The sequence below is a fragment of the Muntiacus reevesi genome, chromosome 2 (genome assembly GCF_963930625.1).
Source record: "Muntiacus reevesi chromosome 2, mMunRee1.1, whole genome shotgun sequence".
NCBI lineage: Eukaryota > Metazoa > Chordata > Mammalia > Artiodactyla > Cervidae > Muntiacus > Muntiacus reevesi.
This window is the reverse complement of record NC_089250.1, coordinates 145,541,256-145,568,653: the sequence shown is the minus strand read 5'-3', so window position 1 is coordinate 145,568,653 and position 27,398 is coordinate 145,541,256. Positions and strand designations below refer to the sequence as shown.

At 39.2% G+C, this 27,398-nt stretch overlaps 1 protein-coding gene across 6 annotated transcripts in view; it reads right to left on the bottom strand.

Moving 5' to 3' along the window:
• GBF1 (golgi brefeldin A resistant guanine nucleotide exchange factor 1) overlaps nt 1–27,398 on the bottom strand; it is a 120,898-nt gene that overhangs the window by 31,039 nt on the left and 62,461 nt on the right. The window lies entirely within an intron of this gene.

Below are 27,398 nucleotides of genomic sequence, written 5' to 3'. Positions count from 1 at the left end.
TCGTCCTCCTTCTGGATTATCTTGAATCAAACTCCAGATGCTATGTTGTTTTATCTGTAAAATTTTTAGTTTGCAGCTCTAAAAGATTAAAAAAACACCAAACCCCCACAGTATCATTACCATGTTTAAAAATTAACAATAAAATGGTTAAGACAGTAAATTTTATGTTTTTAATATACATATACACACACACGTTTTAAACCACAGATTAAAAATTAACAGTAATTCTTTAATATCATCAATACAGCTGGGTCAATTTTCCATGTCCATTTCACCACCCTCCCTAGGGATACATAGGTAAACCTCATCTTGAGTACAGCCAACATGGCCAAAGAGATCTCAGGATGAGCTGCTGTCTTCAGGTCTTTTGTAGTTATAATCAAGGTCACTTCTCTCAGAGATAAAGAATGCAGCACATCCCAGGAAGTTGAGGGGGAAACTTGTGGTTTATAGTCCCTTGCTGAAAAATAATTTTAAAAAGAACAAAAGGCTGTGTTGGAGGCAGTTTATATCTATGGCCAACCTAGACAGCATATTAAAAAGCAGGACATTACTTTGCCGACAAAGGTCTGTCTAGACTAAGCTATGGTTTTTCCAGTAGTCATGTACAGATATTAGAGTTGGACCATAAAGAAAGCTGAGCACCAAAAAATTGATGCTTTTGAACTGTAGTGTTGGAGAAGACCCTTGAGAGTCCCTTAGACTGCAAGGAGATCAAACCAGTCAATCTTAAAGGAAATCAGTCTTGAATATTCATTGGAAGGAGTGATGCTGAGGCTGAAACTTCAATACTTTGGCTGCCTGATACGAAGAACTGACTCATTGGAAAAGACCCTGATGCTGGAAAAGACTGAAGGCAGGAGGAGAAGGGGACAACAGAGGATGAGATGGTTGGATGGCATCACCAATTTGATGGATATGAGTTTGAGCAAGTTCCGGGAGTTGGTAAAGGACAAGGAAGTCTGGAGTGCTGCAGTCCATGGGGTCACAAAGAGTCAGACACCACCTTCTTTCAGTCTACAGTAAGCAGAGGGCTAACTACCTTGAGATGATGAGGTGACTCATGATCTTTATTTTACAGATGAAAAAAATAAGGCTCAGACCAGACAAGACTGACCTCAAATCACACAGATAGTAAGAAGCAGAGCTGGAATTTGAACCCATACATATGGTTCTAAAACCTACAAAAACATTACATCTATTCTATTTAATTATCAGCACAAACTCCTGAATTTAGGCTTCATTCCAGGTCTAAGAAGCTACTCTATACTGAACTTGCTCAGTATATAAACCCCTACTATGCCTGGGGTTTAATTTTTGTCTTTCTACGGTGCTATCGTATGTCAGCCACTAGCTTCCTAAAAGGATTCCTAAACAGGCTAGAAAGACTTAGGGACTGGATAAGGGCTGCCCCACCTTTAGAGACAAAAGGAAGCTGGGTTTCCTAAGCACCTCCATTTTCATGCAAATACAGGGAGCTTCCCACTCAATTCCTACCACGCCCCTCTCTGGGTAAACATTCTCTGGCCCGGCTGCTCCTCAGATTAATGCTTTAATTAATTGGCAGATTGGGTAGCATTTTCCAAGCTTGTCTGTATAGTGATCACATCAGCTGTATAAAACCTGCTTCTCATCCCCCGCTACCCCCACCAAGAGATGTACAATCTGCAGAAAAAGCCTAGAGAAAAACCTTTGTGTGTGTGTATGTAAGATGGTAAAGGGTTGAGATGTAAGGAAGAGAAATATTTGGGAAAACTGAAATATATAAAATACCTTTAAAAAGCAGACTGAGAAAATTAAAGTCATCTAGTCCTGCTGCTTTAGGAACACAACTCTATTACAAACAATTTGGTTTGTCATTAAAAAAAATAGGTTGGGAATATCTGAGATATGAAACTGTTAAACGGAAAAAAATCTTTTGAGACGTAGGATAGGGAACAGATTTTTCTGAACATTCACCCAGTTGCTATACCTATATTTGCTTTGTAGTCAAAGACGTGCGCAATTTTACAACCAGCATTTGACACTTTCAGGGCCAAGTACATTCTGCTTCTTTTTGCTTGTTTTTAAATTTTTTTAATTCGTTAAAACTGACTCTTTGAGTCCTATAAATTTTAACACACACATAGGGTGTGGGCTCCCAAAGCCAAATGACTTAATGTACCAAAGAGGAGTTTCTCTCCTGTTCTCAGTAGGCTTGAAATTGATGGAAGTGTGATCTGTCTCTGCAGGGCTGCTTCAACTGAAGGTTTTGAAAGAACAAGTTCCAGTAACAAATTTTTTTCTAATATTGGTTAGAATAGCCCAGGGAGAGAAGAAATAGGCTTCCCCCATGCCAGTCTAGCCTTTCCACAGAGGAAAGGGCTTTTCTGAATTCAGGTCCACATTCATAGGTGGCCATTCCCTTAAACCTAATCTCAGTGTCTTCAGACCTCAGTCTTAGAAGGCAGGGCCTGATATTTGGCTGCATCATGTGGATGCCATTCTTGGTGTGAACTAGGCTGAGATTTGTATATTAAGATTCTTTTGGTACTTAAAAAAATGTTTTTTAATTTTAATTATCATATAGTAAAATTGACTTTTTTAGTATACAGATCTATGAGTTTTTACATACACATAGATCCCTGTAAGCACTGTGTCAGTTGGAATACAGAACAGTCTCATCACCCCAGAAAACTCCCTCTGTTATTCCTGTGTGATCACACCCTCCCCCCTACCCCAACTCCCGTGAACCACTGATCTATTCTCTCACCACAGTTTTACCAAAGAGGTCATATAAATCCTACAGTATGTAACCTTTTCAGGTTGATTTGTCTAAACTGCTGCCTAACTCAATAGTCCGTTCCCTTTTTGCTGCCAAGTGGTATTCCATTGCATGTTTCTATCACAACTTGCTTATCCATTCACTAGCTGAATGACATTGGGCTTCTCCATTTTGGGACAATTATGCATAGAGCTGCTATAAACATTTGGGTACGGGTTTTTGTGCAAAGAACATTGGTTTTCATCTGTCTGGGATAAATATCCAGGAGTAGGATTTCTGGGTGAAAGAATAAGTGTATGTTTGGTTTTATAAGAAACTGCCAAACTGTTTTTCCAGAGTCCTGTACCATTTTGCAATCCCACTAGCAATGAGGATTGTGATTTCTCCACAGCCTCTCTAGTGCTTAGTATTTTCAGTACTTTTGTTAAGTCATTCTAGTAAGTAAGCAGTGGTATCTCAATGTGGGTTAAATTTGCCTTGCCCTAATGGCCAGTGACATCAAACACCATTTGGTGATCTGTCTGTCCGTCTTTTGCCCATTTTTTGATGGAGTTGTTTTCTTACTGTTGAGTTTAGAGACTTAAACAAGTGCCTACTCTGGATTCAAATTCAGACTTAAATTGAAGAAAGTAGGGAAAACCACTAGGCCATTCAGGTATGATTTAAATCAAATCCCTAACGATTATACAGTGGAAGTGAGAAATATATTTAAGGGACTAGATCTGATAGACAGAGTGCCTCATGAATTATGGATGGATGTTCGTGACACTGTACAGGGAGACAGGGAGAAAGACCATCCCCAAGAAAAAGAAATGCAAAAAAGCAAAATGGCTGTCTGAGGAGGTCTTACAAACAGTTGTGAAAAGAAGAAAAAGAAAGATATACCCATTTGAAAGCAGAGTTCCAAAGAACAGCAAGGAGAGACAAGAAAGTCTTCCTCAGTGATAGTGCTAAGAAGTAGAGGAAAACAATAGAATGGAAAAGACTAGAGATCTCTTCAAGAAAATTAGAGATACCAAGGGAACATTTCATGCAAAGATGGGCTCAATAAAGGACAAAAATGGTACGGACCTAACAGAAGCAGAAGCTATTAAGAAGAGGTGGCAAGAATACACAGAAGAACTGTACAAAAAACATCTTCATGACCCAGATAATCATGATGGTGTAATCACTCACCTAGAGCCAGATATCCTGGAATGTGAAGTCAAGTGGGCCTTAGGAAGCATCACTATGAACAAAGCTAGTGGAGGTGACAGAATTCCAGTTGAGCTATTTCAAATCCTAAAAGATGATGCTCTGAAAGTGTTGTACTCAATATGCCAGCAAATTTGGAAAACTCAGCAGTGGCCACGGGACTGGAAAAGGTCAGTCTTCATTCCGATCCCAAAGAAAGGCAATGCCAAAGAATGCTCAAATTACCCCACAATTGCACTCATCTCACACGCTAGTAAAGTAATGCTCAAAATTCTCCAGGCCAGGCTTCAACAATACGTGAACCACGAACTGCCAGATGTTCAAGCTGGTTTTAGAAAAGGCAGAGAAACCAGAGATCAAATTGCCAACATTCGCTGGATCACTGAAAAAGCAAGAGAGTTCCAGAAAAACATCTATTTCTGCTTTACTGACTATGTCAAAGCCTTCGACTGTGTGGATCACAATAAATGGTGGAAAATTCTGAAAGAGATGGGAATACCAGACCACCTGACCTGCCTCTTGAGAAATCTGTATGCAGGTCAGGAAGCAACAGTTAGAACTTGACATGGAACAACAGACTGGTTTCAAATAGGAAAAGGAATACGTCAAGGCTGTATATTGTCACCCTGCTTATTTATCTTATATGCAGAGTATATCATGAGAAACACTGGGTTCGATGAAGCACAAGCTGGAATCAAGATTGCCGGGAGAAATATCAATAATTTCAGATATGCAGATGATACCACCCTTATGGCAGAAAGTGAAGAAGAACGAAAGAGCCTCTTGAGGAAAGTGAGAGCTGCTGCTGCTGCTAAGTCACTTCAGTCGTGTCCGACTCTCTGTGACTCCACAGACGGCAGCCCACCAGGCTCCTCTGTCCCTGGGATTCTCCAGGCAAGAACACTGGAGTGGGTTGCCATTTCCTTCTCCAAAGCATGAAAGTGAAAAGTGAAAGTAAAGTCGCTTAGTCGTGAAAGAGGAGAGCGAAAAAGTTGACTTAAAGCTCAACATTCAGAAAACAAAGATCATGGCATCCAGTCCCATCACTTCATGGCAAATAGATGGGGAAACACTGGCTATTTTTCTGGGCTCCAAAATTACTGCAGATGGTGATTGCAGCCATGAAATTAAGACACTCACTCCTTGGAAGGAAAGTTATGACCAACCTAGACAGCATATTAAAAAGCAGAGACATTACTTTGTCAACAAAGGTCCATCTAGTCAAGGCTATGGTTTTTCCAGTAGTTATGTATGGATCTGAGAATTGGACTATAAAGAAAGTTGACCACTGAAGAATTGATGCTTTTGCCCTGTGGTTTCAGAGAAGACTCTTGAGAGTCCCTTGGACTGCAAGGAGATCCAACCAGTCCATCCTAAAGAAGATCAGTCCTGGGTGTGCATTGGAAGGATTGATGCTGAAGCTGTAACTCCAATACTTTGGCCACCTGATGCGAAGAGCTGAGTCATTTGAAAAGACCCTGATGCTGGGAAAGACTGAGGACAGGAGGAGAAGAGGACGACAGAGGATGAGATGGTTGGATGGTATCACAGACTCAATGGACATGGGTTTGGGCAAACTGCGGGAGTTGGTGATGGACAGGGAGGCCTGGAGTGCTGCAGTTCATGGGGTCACAAAGAGTCAGACATGACTGAGCAACTGAACTGACTGATGAGCTTCAGAAGAAAGTGGTTTTTTTGTGTGTGCATATGATGTTCTGTTGTCCCAACAGTATTTGTTGAAAAAAAAAAAATCCTTTCTTCATTGAGTTGTCTTTGCACCTTTGTCAAAATTCAACTGGCCTCAGCAATCTATAGATTAAATGCAATACCTATCAAAACACCCATGATATTTTTCACAGAACTAAAATTTATATGGAATTATAAAAGATCCAAAATTGTGAAAGAAGCACTGGGGGAAAAGCACAAAGCAGGAGACATAACCTTCCAAGACTTCACAGAATACTACAGTGCTAACAATACTCAAAATAGCTTGATATTGGTAGAAATACAGATATATGAATCAATATAACAGCATAGAAAGCCCAGAAATATACTCATACACTATGGACAGTAAATCTTTGACAAGGAAAAAGAATATACAATGGGAAAAAGATAGTTTCTTTAGCAAACAGTTGGAGAAGTTGGACAGCCACATGTAAATCAATGAAGATAAAACACAGCCTCATACCATGCACAAAAATAAACTAAAAAATAGCTTAAAGACTTAAAACAAAACAAAAACAACAAAAAAGACTTAAAACACCATAAAACTCCTAGAAGATAACACAGGCAAAACATTCTCTGACAAAAATCATACCAATTTTCCTAGATCCATCTCCCAAAGCAATAGAAACAAAAGAAAAAATAAACAAATGGGTCCTAATTAAACATACAAACTTTCACACAGCAAAAGAAACCATAAATGGAAGGAAAAGATAATCTACAGACTGGAAGAAAATATTTACAAATGATGTACCTGACAAGGACCTAATTTCCAAAATATACAAACAAGTCCTATAATTAAATAACAAAAAACCAAAGAACCCCATTGAAAAATGGGCAGGAGACCTAAACAGATACTTTAAAAAAAAGACATACAGATGGCCAATAGGCATGAAAAGATGTTCATCACTGCTACTTACAGAAATGCAAATCAAAAATACAACGAGGTACCACCTCATACCAGTCAGAATGGCCATCTTTTAAAAGTCTACAAATAATAAATACTAGAGAGGTTGTGAAGAAAAGGGAACCCTCCTACACTGTTTGTGGGAATGTAAATTGGTGCAGCCTTTATGGAGAACAGTATGGAAGTCCCTCAAAAAACTAAAAGTAGAGTAGACTATGATCCAGCAATCCCATTCCTCATATACCCTGATAAAACTATAACTTAAAAAGATACATGCACCCCTATGTTTACAGAAGCACTATTTACAAAAGCCAAGACAAGACACAACCTAAATGTCCATCCACAGAGGAATGGATAAAGAAGATGTGGTACATATATGCACTGGAATATCACTCAGCCATTAAAAAGAATGAAATAATGCCATTTGCAGCAATATGGATGAACCTAGAGATTATCATACTAAGTGAAGTAAGTCAGACAGAGAAGAAAAAATATTGTGTAACATCCCTTATATGTGGACTCTAAAATGACACGACACAAATGAACTTACTTACAAAACAGAAAGAGACTTAAGAGAATGAACTTATGGTTGCCAGGGAAGAAGGATGGGGGGCAGAGATAGTTAGGGAGTCTGGGATAGACATGGACACACTGTTATATTTTAAATGGATAACTAACAAGGACCTACTGTATAGCACATTGAACTCTGCTCAATGTTATGTGGCAGCTTGGATGGGAGGGGAGTTTGGGAGAGATTGTATACATGTATATGTATGGCTGAGTTGCTTTGCTGTCCACCTGAAACTATCACAACATTGTTAATCATCTATCAGTTCAATTCAATTCAGTCACTGAGTTGGGTCCAACTCTTTGCAACCCCATGAACTGCAGCATGCCAGGCCTCACTGTCCATCACCAACTCCCAGAGTTTACTTAAAGTCAAGTCCATTGAGTCGGTGATGCCATCCAACCATCTCATCCCCTGTGGTCCCTTTCTCCTCCCGCCTTCAATCTTTCCCAGCATCAGGGTCTTTTCAAACGAATCAGTTCTTCGCATCAGGTGGCCAAAGTATTGGAGTTTCAGCTTCAGCATCAGTCCTTTCAGTGAATATTCAGGATTGATTTCCTTTAGGATTGACTGGCTGGATCTCCTTGCAGTCCAAGGGACTCTCAAGAGTCTTCTCCAACACCACAGTTCAAAAGCATCAATTCTTCGGTGCCCAGCTTTCTTTATAGTCTAACTCTCACATCCCTACATGACTACTGGAAAAACCACAGCTTTGACTAGACGGACTTTTGTTGGCAAAGTAATGTCTCTGCTTTTTAACATGCTGTCTAGCATAATAATCATCGCTACTCCAATACAAAATAAATAGTTAAAAATAAAAAGAAGTTGTGGTGTAAATATATAAGGCATTATGGATGGATGGATCTAGAAATTATACTAAATAAGTCAAAAAGAGAAAGACAGATACCATAATATATCACTTATATATGGAATCTAAATACTACACAAATGAACAGATCTAAGAAACAAAACTGGACTTACAGATACAGAGAGAACAGACTTGTGGTTGTCAACAGGGAGTGGGTGGGGGAGGTAGGGTCTGAGAGTTTGGGATTAGCAGATGCAAACTATTATATACAGGATGAATAAATAACAAGCTCCTACTGTATAACACAGGGAACTATATTCAATATCCTGTGATAAGCCATAATGGAAAATAATATGAAGAGAATATATGTATATATGTGTGTGTATAACTGAATCATTAGCTGTATAGCAGAAATTAACACATTATAAATTGACTATATTTCAATACAATTAAAAAAAATCAGTTAGTCTTATTTGTGTGAGTCTATTCTGGGTTCTCTGTTCTGTTCTATTCATCTGTATGTCAAACTCTCTGACAATATCACACTCTCTTGATTACTACAGCTATATTCTAAATCTTAAAATCAGGTGGTATGATTCTTCCAATTTACTTCTTTTTTTTTTTTTTAGTACTGTTTCCAGTATTTCCGGTATTCTAGTTCTTCTATCTTTCCATTTTAACATGGTAAACTTGTCTATTTTTGCAAAAAGAATCTTGAAAGTTTTACAGGAATTGCACTGAGTCTATAGTTCAACTTGGAGATGAAATGACCCCGTTATTATGTTGTGCCTACTAATCCATGCACATGGTATGTCTGTGTATTTACTTCTTAGTATTTTTCATCAGTGTACTGTAATTTTCAGCATACAGGTTCTATACATGTTTTGTTAGATTTATACGTAAGTATTTAATTTTATTTGGCATATTTGTAAATGGTATGTGCTTTAATTTTCAGTTTCCAGATGTCCATTGTTAGAATAGAGAAATGTAATTGATCTCCGTCTGTTGACCTTGCATCCTGTGACCTTACTAAATTCAGTTATTCATTCTAGGATTTTTCTTGTGGGGAGGGGTAGGTTCCTTGGGGTTTTCTACATAGACAATTATGTTTTCTGCAAATAGTGACAGTTTTGTTTCTTTCTTTTTAAAAATATTTATTTATTTATTTGGCTGTGCTGGGTGTTATTTGTGGCACGTGGGACCTAGCTCTATGAGTAGGAATCAAACCCAGGACCCCTGCACTAAGAGCATGGAGTCATAGCCACTGGACCACCAGGGAGGTCCCTGTTTCTTTCTTTTCAATTTACATGCCTTTTATTTCCTCTTCTTTTCTCACTATTGGTTAGGACTTCAGTACTACAAAAGTAGATATCCTGTTTTGTTCCTGATTTTAGAGGAAATGCATTCAGTGTTTCATTGTGAAGTATGATATTAGCTATAAGTTTTTGTAGATGTTCATGATCAAAAATGGATGCTTTATTGTCAAATGCCTTTTCTTCAACAATTGATATGATCAAGTAATTTTTTTTCTCTAGACAGTTAATATGGTAGATAAATTGATTTTCAGATACTGAATCAGTCTTGTATTCCCAGGATTAACCTCATCAGTCTTAGTATATAATTATTTTTATATACTGTTAGATCTGACTTGCAAACCTTATGCTTCTTAAGAGGAAAGAGCTCAATGTGGCATTGAGAGACTTTGAGGGGGCAGGAGTGACACCATACAGAGGCTTAGACAATGTCCCACGAAAAACTCTCTTGATGTGACCCTCACAAAATATACAATCCAGTCAACAGACAAGGAATCATTAGTCTCACTCCTACTAGTAACCAGGCATTTGATACCTAAACTCATCTGTCAAATTAGAGAGTTCCAATCTGATTGCTATGATACATCCATTCCAGCACTTCCGTTCTGTGAGTCAATGCTTTATGGAAATTTAGTGACGGAAAACTAAAAGGGTTGGACTTTTAAAAGAACCCACTAGGAACCTTCACTATCACCCTCATTCCCCTACCCTTCCAAAAAAAGAGAATGATGGTACATTGAAATCACTTGCCCAAGAAAATCTGGTCTAGGCAGAACTGGAGTTTTGACCTCTAGTTTGAACTGCTGATTCATAGGATGCTCTACTGCTTCCTATGAATCCAGAAAAGAAAAATTTCTGGTGTTCTATCTTCTGGTTCATTCTGCCCAGGAATTGAGATTCAATTGTCTAGATCTTCTTTGGAAGAGTAGGAAGAGCTGCCTGTATCCTTCAGGGAAAAAGTGCTATGATGCTGCTCATAGTAAGCAGGCTGAGTAATTTCACAACCAAGGAGACATCTGACACCCCTGGCAGTAGCTAAAATTCCCACCCTGGAAGGCTGTCAACCTCAAGGCACAAACAGTTCAGTAAACAGAGTGCAGATCAGGTAGAGGGGTGCTCTGAAGGTGACTAATTCATGTTCTAAGATGGGGAGATAAAAAAGGAATGGGTATAAGGAAGAGATGACTGCAGCCATGCAAATTAAAAGATGCTTGCTCCTTGGAAGAAAAGCTATGATCAACCTAAACAGCATATTAAAAAGCAGAGATGTTACTTTGCCAACAAATGTCTGTCTAGTCAAAGCTATGGTTTTTCCAGTAGTCATGTAGGGATGTGAGAGTTGGACTATAAAGAAAGCTGAGCGCCAAAGAATTGATGCTTTTGAACTGTGGTGTTGGAGAAGACTCTTGAGAGTCCCTTGGACTGCAAGGAGATCAGCCTGTCAACCCTAAAGGAAGTCAGTCCTGAATATTCACTGAAAGGACTGATGCTGAAGCTGAAACTCCAATACTCTGACCACCTGATGCGAAGAACTGACTTGTTTGAAAAGACCCTGATGCTGGGAAAGATCAAAGGCGGGAGGAGAAGGGGACGACAGAGGATGAGATAGTTGGATGGCATCATCGACTCAATGGGCATGAGTTTGAGTAAACTCTGGGAGTTGGTGATGGACAGTGAGGCCTGGCATGCTGCAGTCCATGGGGTCGCAAAGAGCCGGACATGACTGACTGACTGAACTGAACTGAAATGAACAAGGAAGAGGGGGAATTTAACTCCTATTGGAGAAAGAACACTTGGGATCCTTCAAGGACTAGGCCACCTGCTTCTCAAATCAAGTCCAGGTCCAACTTCTAGTCAGTCAGTGCCCAGTAAGAATAATCAAACAAGACTTATTAAACTATTTCTGGAGAAGCTGTAGGCCACTTCAACACAAAGCAAACTGAATCTCCAGAGGTTTCTTGACGGTGTTTTGCTCTTACTCTCTCAACATCAGTGAACAGGGCTCTCACCTCCCTATATTATAGTATTAACAGGTAAGTCTCAGTTTGGCCTAAAGTCAGGTTGAGAATCTGTAGATGACCCCTAAGTCTTCTGTCTTCTCAGATGATGCAGTGGCCTGTCCAAAAGGAGATGAATAGTGACACTGTTTTATCTTCCCATATCAGAGTTGGTACCTTTTCTGATAATCTATGTCACATCTATGTCTGATAATCTGATAATCTATGAAAATCTATGCCTCAACATGTGGTGCTATGCACTGCCCTTAGACAAAAGGAACAATCTCTTCTCAGCATACAGGGGAGCAGTCACCATCCTCCCAGGAGGCATGTGTTCTCCAGCCTGCAGCAGCCTTTTCTCATTTGACCAGCATTGGGCTGGCACATTCCTGAGCCAAAATGCACACATAAGCTGCTTTCCCTGGTAGCGAAGCTCTTTACTCCTGAGTGACTCTTATCAGGGACGGTTGGGCATTCTCAATTGGATTACGCTGACAAGGAAAAACTCCTGCGGTATATTATTTCAACACCATTTGACTTCAGAAATGCTTGTCTCGACCCCTTTTGCCCTCAGAGCCTACTTCTCCCTTCTTGCTTTCTAGAGGGTCACCAGCCTGCTCCCATCCTAACTCTTCATCCTGCAAATATTGGCTCATGTTCCTGGAGACAGAATATCATCATTCACAAGATAGATCATGTATAACAGACTAATGAATCAGAGCATGATAAAAACAGAAGTCTAGTTCGTTTACCCCACTTGACATTTCTGTATCCAGAGACACAGGACAGAATTATTTGAGCATAAAAAGCTCTCTGGTTCTGGGCTTTTATGTCTATGCCTGCACATTCCATTTTAGGAGAAAGTGTTAGATCCTCCCTTTTTTTTTTTTTTTTTTTTGGTGTGCCGTGCAGGATCTTAGTTTCCCTATCAGAGATTAAACTGGTGTCCCCTGCAGTGGAACCACAGAGTCTTAATCACCAGACCACCAGGGAAGTCCAGGTCCTCATATTCTACTTCCCTGACTAAGCTATACCTAGGAATATTTCTTGTAAAAGTCAAAGTAAGATTGAGAATGGGCTACAAATGGAATTTTTGAGAAACTGTAAGTTCAGTAGGAAAGAGCTGTACTTTTTGGTCACTAGGGAACATCAGGAGTAGTGGTCCAAAGGATAAGCCAAACTAAACTTTGGTGGAGCCAGAAGCCTCTGAAATATCTGCCATACCTTTATTTCCAGCCTTGAAAGGTTAGGTGGGGATTTAGGCTTGATTTCACGATCTGACTTGAGAGAAGACTGCCAAACACCTCTCAGAAAATTACCTAGTCTGGGCTTAAGGCTTAAACCCTGATAACCGTTTGCAACTCTGCCCCATACAACAAGAGAAACGAAAAAAAGAAAAAAAAATGTTATGCCCAATTTTGGTCTGTCACTATATGTGACCTTGGGCAAACACTTCACTTCTTTGGGCCATAGTTTCTTCATCCACAGGGTTTTCCTGGGGAAGATGGTGGTGGGAGTACAGAGTTTAATGAAATTCTTTAAGGCTCCCTTTAGACTCTCCAAGCTTATTCTAAACATAAAGTACAGTTTGGGAATAAACAAACATGAATGCAGACAGTCTGTTACAAAGGTAGCCTGCGGGAAAAGCAAGGTTTGTTTGTCTAAGCTCCTAACAGTGAATCCTCTTTTTCTAGATATCATCCAGTAGTTTCCCAGATCTGTTTCCTATTTTCAAACAAATGCTTCGTTTCTCAAAGTGCCTTCAAACTGCAGCAGGGGTGGGGAGGTGGATTATCTCTGATATTATGACCCTTTAAGAAACAAAGTATGAAGCTTCCCTGGTGGCTTAGTGCTAAAGTAACCACCTGCCAACCCAGGAGACACAGGTTTCTTCCCTGATCTGGAAGGATCCCACATGCCATGGAGCAACTAAGCGTGTGCACAACTTCTGAGCCTGTGCTCTGCAACAAGAGAAGTCATCCTGGTGAGGAGCCCAAGTACAACTAGAGAGTAGCCCCTGCTCTCCGAAACTAGCAACGAAGACCCAGCACAGCCAAAAATAAATTTTAAAAGTTTTTTCTTTTTTTTTAAAGTATGGTGATAGTGTAATCACTACTACATCCAGGTACAAGGTGAATCTATGGGTCTACCTAGAGCCTATAGTAGAAGATAACAGTACAAACCACCTTACACTAAGAAAAGCAAATTATGTTTAACACTTCGCCCTTGAAAAACCCTTTGAGAAGTATTCATTTTTTCAGGCTAGTATCTCACTCAAAGACGAACTCAGCCTCTTTTTATGAATCAAAAAACCAAATATTAACTTTTATTCTAATTAAACATAAGTAATTCCTGAACTTACGCATCTTGAGGTTTTACTAAAAGTCTGATGATCCCAAGAATTAGAAATCATAAATTTATATTTTTCCTAAGCTGTCTTCAATAAGTAATTTGTAGGTCATGTTCATGAAGTACCAACGTAAGTCAGAGATGACATAGAAACTACTCTCCTTCTTCTGTAGACATCTGGCCTCCAAATGTTCAAGACGATCAAAAAGTAAAGGGTTTTTGGCACTTACATATGCTCTCTGGCTCAAACATCTTGTTAGGACCTGGGTCACCTCTGTCTCTATAGCAGGTCCCTCTCTCCTTAGGGAGAGTATAGAAAAGAAGATGTATTTTTTTTCAGATTGAAATCTCTTGACAGTATATAGAGCCAAAGCAGGCTACTTTCCAAAAATCTCTGCTCCTGAAATCCTCACTTTTACAATCTCCTCCTTGTTAAGTAGGACCACCCTGGTCTGCCTGATGTCAGATTTAGCCTTCACTTTCAGAAGGTAAGAAAGCAACTTAAAAGGCAGCGCACACATGGGAAAACACTTTTAATTTACTGCATGACTTTCTTTAATATGATACATAATCCTGATTGGAGGAGGAATGAGCTTCCCACTTTGAACATTAATAACCAGTTAAATATTATTTACAGTTAAACAGTTATTTAAACTGTTAAATAACCAGTTTAGCTTGCTGCTAGGAGCTGCTTACCACCTACAAGAAGAATCCAATTCCATTGCTCAGGACAACAACCTTAACTGCCCTCAGACATCAGCAACAGCTATATACTAAACTAATTATCATATGTAGATGATTTTTATCGTCCCATTTTAACTGTGGTGTTGGAGAAGACTCTTGAAGAGTCCCTTGGACTGCAAGGAGATCAAACCAGTCAATTCTAAAGGAAATCACTCCTGAATGTTCATTGGAAGGACTGATGCTGAAGCTCCAATACTTTGGCCACCTGATGTGAAGGACTGACTCATTAGAAAAGACCCTGATGCTGGGAAAGACTGAAGGCAGGAGAAGAGAATAACAGAGGATGAGATGGTTGGATGGCATCACCAACTCAATGGACATGAGATTGAGCAAGCTCCAGGAATTGGTGATGGACAGGGAAGCCTGGCATGCTCCAGTCCATGGGGTTGCAAAGAGTCGGACATGACTGAGCAACTGAACTGATCTGAATTGAATAGTCCTGAGGAATAATATTACTGTTCCCATTTTACATATAAGAAAACCAAGGCTCTATGAGGTTAAGTGACTTGCCCAAAGCCACACAATAAGTGGAAGAGGTAGAATTTAAATCCATGTCTGTTCTGGACTATGTTCTTAAATATTATACTATGCTATTGCTATGGGTTTACTATTAGATATATTAACTGCATAACATGGATGGTAAATAAAAATGTAAAACTTAACTATCCTAGAATTGAAGTTTCTCCTGTACCTTTCTTCTTTCTAACCAATGACTAACACAGTTACTGATTTTATGACTGCCATACAAATGAACCTTCAGGTTTGCCCACATTCATTCCTAATCCAAGAGGGAAGTGTGAGACCCCTTTAACAAGGCTGGCAGGGCTAAATGAGGCCCACTGGGACCAGCCTCAAACATATCGCAGAGGCCTGAGGACAGACTGATCCATCTGTCTTACTGAGAGCACAAGTTTGATGCGTATCAACTCTAAACACTAGTTCTCTACCTTCTAGAGGAAATTGGCACATATTGAAAGGAAAGCAATTAGGTTGTAACATACAGGCAAACCAGAGCTGCTGTGGTCCTTTACTCTGCCTTGCCATTTTCTGCATTCATTGTATAAGACCAAGACCAAACTTAAGCAGGCAATTTGAAAGCCCAGGAGAAATTAAAAATTTCTGTTGTTATACTTTAAAACAGGACATTCACCCCAGCTTTATGCAGTTGTTACACTTGGAGCAACTTTTTCAATCCAAATTCCCCTCATAGTCTAGTAAAATATTTCATTGTTCAATGGCAGCAAGAAGAGAAAACAATTACAGGTTTATCAGCAACTACCACCCTGTCAGGTCTCCTCCAGGGGCACTGAAGGCAAGTAAAAGAAAATACTAAAGAACTAAATTCTGAATTGACATTAGCAAAGTCTATAGATGATAGAAAAGACTGAAGGGTCAATAGCCAAAGCTTTTGGAGAAGAGTAAGAGAATCCCTAAAGAGTATCAATTACAGGACTGGCAAGCAACTCTCCCTGTTCCCTAAGTGTACAGAATCCTACTTCTTTACTTTTCCCCAGCAGCTGGAAATTTTTTTTTTTTTAATAGCAGCATATCACAAATTCTTAGTGACAATAAGTCTGAGGAATCTTATTCTGCCTCAGCCACCTTTTGTGTTAATGGGCTCAAGAACTTTATGACAAGGGACATTTCCATTTTACTGATGGGAAAAACAAAGACATTGAAAATATAATCAACAAGGGCCAGGACAAGTACTCTAACCACCTGCCATTGCTGCCTCTAAAGATATGACTGTGAGCTGGAGAATGAACAAATAAAGTTTACGGGAGCAACAGTACTTTGAGAAGTCACACGTTACTTGCTCTGAAAGGTACCCAGAAAACTTTCAAGACAGCTGAATCTAGAGGAACAATCCTGAAAGGGTTGGGAAACAACCTTTTAGAAAACATGGGACAGAACCCGGGTTCAGCCAACACCTGTTTCCCCAACAATATCTGTCTCTCTCATTTATTCCAACCTCACACAATACAAAAGCTGTATTATTCTGGTAAAGTTGCATTCCAGCCCAGAGGGCAGAGTTAATGTTTTTTATAGCCCACATGCCTCTTTGTGATGGATGGCCACTTTATAATGAAAAACTTTATGCTCAATCAATTTATAAATAATGAGTCTTCCATTACATGGCATTAAAAACAAACCTCAAATCAGAAAGATTCAGAAAGAAACACGGAACAGGAACAAAAATGATTGCTGGAAAGACAGGAAGAACTCAAGAGAATGCTCTGTAATTTCTTCATTCCTAAAGAATACACAGTCCTAAGGAGAATTGGGTATCAAAAAAGGTATGAATTTCAACAAATACTGTTGAAACACTGAATGCCCATATGCAAAAAAAAAAAAAAAAAATTTTTTTTTCACCTAAACCTCATGTTACACAAAAATTAACTCAAAATAGATCATAGGGGTAAATGAAAAGCATAAGTCTGCATACTTTTTAGAAAGAGTACTTCGATAGGACACCAAAAGCAAAATGCACAAAAGAAAAAAATTGATACACAGGACTTCAATAAAAATAAAACATCTATTCTATGAGAGATACTGTTAAGAGAATGAGAAAACAAGCTACATACAGATTGGGAGAAAATATTTATAAATAACTGTATAAATTATAATTAAAATTGCAATAAAGGACCTGAATCCAGAATAGACTTAAGTCTTTAAACTCAACAATAAGAAAACAACTCCCATCAAAAAAGGGCAAAAGACTTGGACAGACAGATCACCAAATGGTGTTTGATGTCACTGGCCATTAGGGCAAGGCAAATTTAACCCACACTGAGATACCACTGCTTACTTACTAGAATGACTTAACAAAAGTACTGAAAATACTAAGCACTAGAGAGGCTGTGGAGAAATCACAATCCTCATTGCTAGTGGGAATGCAAAATGGTACAGGACTCTGGAAAAACAGTTTGGCAGTTTCTTAATAAAATCAAACATACACTTATTCTTTCACCCAGAAATCCTACTCCTGGATATTTATCCCAGACAGATGAAAACCAATGTTCTTTGCACAAAAACCCGTACCCAAATGTTTATAGCAGCTCTATGCATAATTGTCCCAAAATGGAGAAGCCCAATGTCATTCAGCTAGTGAATGGATAAGCAAGTTGTGATAGAAACATGCAATGGAATACCACTTGGCAGCAAAAAGGGAACGGACTATTGAGTTAGGCAGCAGTTTAGACAAATCAACCTGAAAAGGTTACATACTGTAGGATTTATATGACCTCTTTGGTAAAACTGTGGTGAGAGAATAGATCAGTGGTTCACGGGAGTTGGGGTAGGGGGGAGGGTGTGATCACACAGGAATAACAGAGGGAGTTTTCTGGGGTGATGAGACTGTTCTGTATTCCAACTGACACAGTGCTTACAGGGATCTATGTGTATGTAAAAACTCATAGATCTGTATACTAAAAAAGTCAATTTTACTATATGATAATTAAAATTAAAAAACATTTTTTTAAGTACCAAAAGAATCTTAATATACAAATCTCAGCCTAGTTCACACCAAGAATGGCATCCACATGATGCAGCCAAATATCAGGCCCTGCTTTCTAAGACTGAGGTCTGAAGACACTGAGATTAGGTTTAAGGGAATGGCCACCTATGAATGTGGACCTGAATTCAGAAAAGCCCTTTCCTCTGTGGAAAGGCTAGACTGGCATGGGGAGCCTATTTCTTCTCTCCCTGGGCTATTCTAACCAATATTAGAAAAAAATTTGTTACTGGAACTTGTTCTTTCAAAACCTTCAGTTGAAGCAATCCTGCAGAGAATCACACTTCCATCAATTTCAAGCCTACTGAGAACAGTAGAGAGTACTCTTTGGTACATTAAATCATTTGGCTTTGGGAACCCACACCCTAACCTTTTGTTTCTTGCTTTAACCTTTGGCTCCCAAGAATTTGTTCCCGGAGACCTAGGTAAGGTAGAGGCATTAAAAATAGAAAGAATTTTACCAGGGCATAATTTATTTTCCATAATATTTGACACATAGGATACCAAATCCTAACTGGCTAGAGGCCCTTGGCAATATTAACGTTAATAAGGGAAGTGATGATTTCTACTGCATTCATCTTCAAGGAGAAAAGGTAGGGATAAAAAGCAAGAATGGAAAGGGGCTTTCATCTGCCACACAGACTAACTACCCCATGATCAAGAAGCATTTGGGCCACCAAAGGCCCCTCTCCTACATGATGATGTTCATTTACCTGCATCAAATGTTATCAAAAAGTCACAGCACATACATTATTACCTAGCCATGTCCTGAAAAATCTCTAATCTAGCATCCATTAGATCTGAATTCTGCTTGCCAAGCCCCAGCCTCTCAGGGGGCTGGCATAAAATAGGGAGGCTGGAGTAGGGTTTCAAACACCTGTTTCAGCTTTTTAAGTGTCCAATTCAGGCCACTGTGCTCTGGCAGCAGGGACCCTGATGATACGGGTTCTCTTCTTCTGCCAAATCCTCAATTTAAAGAGCCTAGCCCCCCAGGGGAGGAAAAGATAGACTGGGGGTTACAGCCACCTTGAAGAAATGTTTCTTTCAAATACATATCTCCCTTATGACCCAGCAATTTCATCCTTAAGTATTTATCTAAGAGAAACTAAAATATATGTTCATAAATAGACTTGTATAGGAACATTCATAGCAACCTATTCATGAAAGACAAACACTAGAAACACTCCAAATATCCTTCAATAAGAAAATGAGTAAATTCTCTTATGGTTTACCCATACAACTGCATACTACTCAGTAAAACAGAATGAATCAAAACAAACAAAAAACTAGTGATATATGCAACAACATAGATGAATTCCAAAAACATGCTAAGTGAAAAGAAGCTAGATACAAAAGAGAATATCTTATGTGATTCCATTTACAGGAAATCCAAAGTCAAAACTAAGGCATGGTAACAATATAAAAAGTGGTTTTGTGTATGCGAGTGTGGGTTAACTTAAAGGGGGCATGAGGAAACTGTCTGGGGTGATGAAAATGTTATATATCTTTTTTTTTAAGATGGTTAATGAATGTCTACAATTCTCAAAAAATTATAACTGAACACCTAAGGTCAGTGTTCTTCACTGTATGCTAATTGTGTTTCAACTAAAAAAAAAGAGAGAACTAGGGATGTTTGGGATCAGCCTCTCCTTTTGGGGTTATATAGGAGAACAAAGACGTAGAAGAGAAGAAGCAAATTTGCTTCTCAGCTCACCATTCTGGGAGCAGAGGCTCAACAGCGAGCTGAGCTGCCACCTCAGTGCCTCTTGGGCAACCTTCAGGAAAAGAAGAGATTTTCAAGTTGTAACTGGCATACCCTTAGTGAGGCCCTATGGTTCCCCAAAGAAGTGTCACTGAAATGTCTTCCAGTGTTTACTTCTCCATTGATAAAAGCAGAATCAGGGTTCAATTTAGAAGTTAACAAAGAAAAAGTTAGGCCCTCACTACTTAAAATTTAGGGACTTCGGTGGTCTAGTGGTTAAGACTGTGCACTTCCATTGTAGAGGGCACAGGTTTAATTCCTGGTTGAGAAACCAATATTCCACAGGCTGAGTGGTGTGGCCAAAAAAAAAAAAAAAAAAAAAATCATAGTCAGTCTTAAAAAACATATTATAATCATAGTAATAGACAAGCAAGTCAGAGCTCTAGTTCCAGAGCCATCACCACTCTGTCATGAGACCTTATATAAAACATGACCTCTAAGCCACAGTTCCTTCTCAATAAAATGGGCCTGGATAACATCTATGCTTCACCTTAGCTCTACCACTGTATTATTTTAATACTCTTATAAGTTCATATGACCTCCAGGATCAGATGGGGAAGGCAAGCCTTGTAATCCTTCTCAGCATTGTTATAGATTCATCCTTTAGTTTAATGAGAGCCACCCCCCTCCCCAACCAGAGGAATTCTGCATTTCATGTGAAATGATTTCACCCCTCTAACACACTTACAGAGTTAGATTCAAAGAAAATAGCTTACAGCTTAGGAATATAAGAAGCTGCTTACATGGCAAACCCAAGGTGATGCAGCATAAAAGAAGAGTGTTGTGCTGAGTCGCTCAGTCATGTCCAACTCTTTGCGACCCCATGGGCTGTGACCCGCCAGGCTCCTCTGTCCATGGGGATTCTCCAGGCAAGAATACTGGAGTAGGTGGCCATGCCCTCCTCAGGAATCTTCCCAACCCAGGTCTCCCGCCTTTCAGGCGGATTCTTTACTGTCTGAGCCACCAGGGAAGTCCATAAAAGAAGAGTAGGTATCCTCAAAATCCAGTGGGAAGACTGGAGAAGAAAACAAACATGTATTGAGTGCCTGTTATGTGCTAGGTACGCATTGTACTAGACTCCTTGCATGTATCATTTCATTTAATCCTCATGAGAACCCTGGTAAAACAAGTTTTTAATCCCCATTTTACAGATGAAAAATGGAGGTTCAAATAGGTCAAGTAACTGTCAAGACCCTGATGCTGGCAAAGACTGAAGGTAGGAGGAGAAGGGAATGACAGAGGACGAGATGGTTGGATGGCATCACTGACTCAACGGACATGAGTTTGAGCAAGCTCTGGAAGATGGTGGAGGACAGGGAAGCCTGGCGTGCTGCAATTCATGGGATCACAAAGAGTTGGACATGACTGGACATGAACAACAACAATAAACTTCCAAGACAACCCAATGGTAGAGATGGGATTTGAACCCAGGTCTATTCAGCTCTAAAAGTTACACTTTTCTCCACAACCATTTGGCAGGAAATAAGTTGGAGATCCTACATCTCCAAGGGGCCCTAGCATTTTTTCCTTCTTGTAAATAACTCGTTTCACACATGTCATGTAGCTCTTGGCACTATACAGAAGAAAGGGTTAAACCTACTGTTAGGAAGAGGAAATTCCCTGGAAAATTGAAACACATGCTGTGGCTCTGACTAAATTTCACACCCGTCTGTTGAGCAACATCCATACTGTGTGAGAAAAGATTCCTTCCCCATCACCCCAGTCCCATTCTTTATTCATTCTATCACCTGCTGCCTTCCTTCAGACTAAACTGAGAGGGAGGAAGGGAGGAAGACTATACATCTTTGCTTAGTGCATATTTAAGCTAGAGGTTAGTACACCCAGGGTAGGAAGAAGTACGTGTGAAAAGAGAAAAGGAATGACACTTTCTCATTTCTGCTTGGACCAGCATAGGAGGGAGATCTTATGATAAGCTACAATGAAGAAAGTGGTTAGACTTCTGCTGGGGAGGAGGAGAGGGGAGGCTGTTCTTCCTGGAGAGTAGGCAGAATTCAGAAGAACAAGGCCAGTGTACACCTGTCCCCTTGTCTGGAATTTCATGCTCAAGTGAACACTGAATTTCTGTCCATGAGACTTATGCCTCACCCAGGAGAGCAAATGGGAAGGTGGAAACAAGTTTTTTCTCTCTGCTACCCTCTTCAAACAGATTCTAATTTCCAGTCCCAAATAACAATGAGTATAGTTATTTGGTACTGGAAGCTGACTGGATGAAAGAAGCTTGTGGGAATTTAAGAGCCTAGGGTAGCTAGTAGCTACTTGGTATAAAAGAAGGAAGAAAAGAAAGGTAAGGACAGGTGAACAAATGCCATTATGATAATCTCCAAAAACAGTCCCATACAACGCCACCCCTCACATGGCTTCCTCCCATCAAGAGGTTCCCCTTGAATCTGGTCTGTGACTGCTTTGACAGATATAATGCAGGGGAAGGGACAATCTGGGACTTTGGTGCCCAGGCACTAAAAAGGCTTTGAAGCTTCTAGTTCTTTCATTTTGTCAATCTGAACTGCCATGTACAAAGTCTAAGCTACTCTATGAGAGGTCATGAGGGAAAGCCCTGGAGACTGAAGCATCATATCAAAAGAAGCCACATGGCACCAGACATCCAAGCCACAGTCACAACTGACTACAACCTCAAGAAAGACCCTAAGTGAGCATTAGAAGAACTGCTCAGCTGAGCCCTAGTCAACCCATGGAATTGTGAGATATAATTAAAACGGTTGTGCTTTAAGTCACGAACTTTTAGGGTAGTTTGTTAGGTAGCAACAGATAACTGAAACAGCTAGCTTTTGCTAAAAATGAAGCTAGTATTCTTTTGTCCTGGGCATATTATATAAACTTTATTGCATAAACAAGGAAAATCTACCCAATTTTAGTTAAAAAGAATTTATATTGGGGGGAAATCTCATTCCATTAGCAATTGAAGATAAAAAAAAAATCTAAGAATAAACTTAAGAAATTTATGGTACATAAATGGGGGGAGAAGAACCTATAAATTCTACTAGAGTTACAAAAGAAGTCTTGAATAAATGTGGAAGCAAAAACATGTTTCTGGACAGGGAGGCAAATGTATATTATAAAGATGTAAAGTCTCCCCATATTAATTGACATTTTGAAATCAAAATCCCAATTGGAATTTTTAAAAGAACTTGAGTAAGTGACCCTGTACTTCATGTGAAAGAATAACCAGATAATGATAGCCAGAATATTTTTAAAAATAACTAATGAAAGTTTGTAGTATCATTTTAAAATGAGTTACAAAACTATAACAAATAAGCATGTATAATACTAGCAGAAGAACAGGTAGAATAATATGTAATATATGATGTATGATAAAAGAAAATACAATAAATTTTAATAAATAAACAAAAATAAATAATAAATAAAAAATAAAAATTCAATAAATTCTTGTAACACATGGTTAATTATTAGGGTTTAAAAGTTACATTCCTGCTTCATTTCACGTGACAAAATAAATTCTATGTGATTAATAGAAGATAATAATTAATTCACTCAACAAATATTTATGAGCACCAACTTTGTAGCAGTCACTGGGCTGGATAATAGAAATATAGTGGTGAACAACGCAATGCAATCCTTTCCTATGTAGTATAAGAGAAAGACATTAGGGCTCACATAAGTGAAGGACAAGTACCAGGTGCTAAAAGTGTTCAAGAGTTAAATATAAAAATTGAAACATATTAACAGGTGAAAAGAAGTGACCTGAGATGAAGGAAAAGTAGTTATAAGATTCATCAACATATTCTTAGCAGAAGAAAATGAAACAGAAGTAGAGCTGAAAAGGCTGAATACCAGGGGTCTTCAGAGGGAAGTGCCAGTGAGAAACAAGCTCTAAAACGGAAGCGTCAGGTGGAGGGTGAGGAAGAAGAAAATAAAATGGAAGAAGTGGAAATCATTGAAGAACTAACATAAGATCATCTCCCAATCAAATGATAATGATTTTCCTAGCTCAAAAGGACCCTCAATAAGAATGTAGCACAATGACTAGAAAGAGACATCAAGTGTTTAAATCAAGTGTTTTAGAATACTGAAACAAAGAGATTGCCAAAAAAATTTCCAGTTCAAACACAAACAACTGAGAATCAATGGTATCAGACTACTCAAGAGCAACACTGGAAATGAAAAGACAAAGAAGCAAAGCCACCACATTCTGAAAGAAAATAATTTCCAAACTAGGATTCTATATCCTGTCAAATCTTCACTCAAGAGCAGTGCAGAATACAAATAGTTTCAGATATACAGTCTAAAAGAATTTATATACCAAGTGTCTTTTTCTAGGAGACTTTGGAGGATTTTTAACGCAAATTGAGAGAGTAAAACAAAAAGGAAATGGACATGGAATCCAGGAAAAGGAGTCCCAAGAAAAGTGAAGCGAAGTTTCAGGGTGACAGCTATACCTCATGCCTAGAGAGCAACCGATGCAGAATGGAAGAGGCTAGCAGGAAGAAGAGGCTAGCAGGAAGAAGCAGAAGAATAAAGATTCTTCAAGAAGAGAGAAAAATGGAGAAGATAAAAATGGAAGAGACAAGAATGGAGTGTTTGATCATGTGGGAAAACAATATTCAGAGTTAAAAACTGTATTGTAGAGCTTGAGAAGAAATAGTAATACTAACATAGAAAATTAAGCATATTTTTCAAAAGGGAGTAATATCTGACTTGTAGTAAATAATACCTAAGATCTTAATAAGGTAAAGACTGAATGTTGATTTAGCCAACTGGAGAGAGAACTATTACATATTGGGAGGATGGAGGGAAAGAAAATAGGTATCAAGTAGCACTGGAGAAGTGCTATTTCTACATCTAGGAGTAGGAAGTCAACGGATAGGTGTTCAAATGTTTAAAATCAATTGATTTTTTAAAAGTTGTGTTGTTCAGTCATGTCTGACTCTTTCCGACCCCAGGGACTGCAGCACGCCAGGCTTCCCTGTCCTTCACTATCTCCCTATCTTTGAGTTTTCTCAAATTCATGTCCATTGAGTTGGTGATGCTACCTAACCATCTTATCCTCTGCTGCCCTCTTTTCCTTTCCCCTTCAATCTTTCTCAGCATCAGGACCCTTCTAATGACTCAGCTCTTTGCATCAGGTGGCCAGAGTACTGGAGCTTCAGCATCAGACCCTCCAACGGATATCCAGGGCTGACTTCATTTAGTATTGACTGGTTTGATCTCCTTGCAGTCCAAGGGACTCTCAAGAATCTTCTCTAGCACTAAAGTTTGAAAGCATCAATTTTTCGGTGCTCAGCCTTCTTTATGGCCCAATTCTCACATCCATACAAGAATACTGGAAAAACCACAGCATTGACTATATGGACCTTTGATGGCAAAATAATGTCTCTGCTTTTCAATATGTTGTCTAGGATAGCTCAGTTGGTAAAGAATCTGCCTGCAATGCAGAAGACCCCAGTTCAATTCCTGGGTTGGGAAGATCTGCTGGTGGAGGGATAGGCTACCACCCACTCCAGGGTCGCAAAGAGTTGGACACAACTGAACAACTTTCACTTTCACTTTTGTGTTGTCTAGGTTTGTCAATAGCTTTCCTTTCAAGGAGCAAGTGTCTTAATTTTACAGCTGCAGTCACCATCCACAGTGATTTTGGAGCCCAAGAAAATAAAATCTGTTACTGCTTCCATTTTTTTCCCTTCTATTTGCCATGAAGCAATGGGACCAGATGCCATGATCTTAGTTTTTTGAATGTTATAAAGCTGGCTTGGAGCTGTAAGCCGGCTTTCTCACTCTTCTCTTTCACCCTCATCAAGGGGCTCTTTAGTTCCGCTTCACTTTCTGCCATTAGAGTGGTATCATCTGCGTATCTGAAGTTGCTGATAATTCTCCGAGCAATCTTGATTCCAGCTTGTGATTCATTCAGCCTAGCATTTCGCATGATGTACTCTGAATATAATTTAAATAAACACAGTGACAATATACAGCCTTGTCATATTCCTGTCCCAATTTTGAACCAGTTGTTGTTCTATGTAAGGTTCTAACTGTTATTTCTAGATCCACATACAGGTTTCTCAGACAGATAAGGTGGTCAGGTATTCCCATCTCTTTAAGAATTTTCCACAGTTTGTTGTGATCCACACAGTCAAAGGCTTTAGCATAATCAATGAAGGAGAATTAGATGTTTTCTGGAATTCTCTTGCTTTCTCTTTTTCTGGATTCTCTTGCTTTCTCTAAGCAGGTCATGTCCTAACTTAAACTATACTCAGTCAAAGAACAAAGAGCCTCTCAAGAGTATGATCTAAACACAGAGGTAACTGACAAGAGACTATTGTCCTCATTTGGATATGAATTAGTATGTAACACTGAAATCAAGTGAATAAAAGGAATAGCAAAGAAAACCGAGTACAAGCAATAAAGAGAATTACTGCTGCTCACCTTCCAATATAAGTAGGAAGCACCATTACTACCATGATGTGTTAAGAGTCCCATTCTGGGTCAGTTCTTATCCATTGGTTCAGGGTACACAGATCTTTGGGGCTTCTCACATGACTGAGTGACTAACACAGAGATACACACACACAGGTCTCCACTTTGATGGCAGTAACAAAACCAAGATCTTTCCAAGAATTTAGGCCTGGCTCTCTCATTACTCACTTTCTCGATTTCAGTAAAAATAGCTACCTTTAATTTCTTGCTACCAGAATTAATCTATTCCTTCTTGGTACTTCTAGAATGCTGTTGCTTTATTATGTATAGCATATTCTGGCTTGTGGGGGAAAAAAAAAGAAAGGTGAATGAAATGTGTTAGTAGCTTCAGTTGTGTCTGATTCTTTGAGACGCTATGGACCATAGCCTGCTAGGCTCCTCTGTCCGTGGAATTCTCCAGGCAAGAATACTGGAGTGGGTAGCCATTCCCTTTTCCAGGGGATCTCGGACTTGACTCAGGGAATGAATCCAGGTCTCCTGCATTGCAGGCAGATTCTTTACCATGTGAAGTACCATTATGGAATAGCTAATTGTAGTCTGTAAGCACCTGGAAGGTAGAGAAGGTCCATGAAGATAGTAGTGCTCAATCAATGCTTTTCAGTTGAAAAAGGTCACAGGGACATACTAAAGAAATCCATATCCCAATTTTCCTATCAAAGATTTCTTGTCATTTCCAGGAAAAACTAGTGAAAAGTAAGGTTCATAAGGGATAGGACAGCACCTGAACAGAAGGTCCCTCCATATATGTGACCAGTGGCTATTGGCCAAGAGTGAGAGTTCAGAGAAGTAACGTTTCTGAGTACAGCCTGCCAATGGAGATGGAAAGCACTTAAACTCTGAGGTGGTTGTATTGGGAAGGGAGATGGGAGAGAGGCCATTTTGTGCTCTTTGGGGAAAATGTTAATGAGAGGTTTCACAAATGTCAGACTTGCCTGATTAAACGAAGCCAGCTAGGTAGATGTTTTTCATATTAATGCCATCTTTGCTAAAAGAGCAAAAGGGGAAAGAAAAGGAGGTTTAAGAAAGGAAAATGATAAACTTAAAATTATTTACAGAAGAAATTATGCTTCTAAGTTGGGCAAGGATATAAAAGAAGAACTGTTATCTGGCAGGTATTGCTGCTCCACATCCTTGCCCCTTTCAAAAAGAAAAATGTAAGCCCTGAGGCCAGGAGAGAAGATAGATCACTGTGCCCCATGCCCTGCCCAGGGTTTCTAATAATGAAGAACTCAAAGAATCTAAGGAAGTTAAGGCACAGTTAAGTTTTATCTGAATAATTACTCTTAAA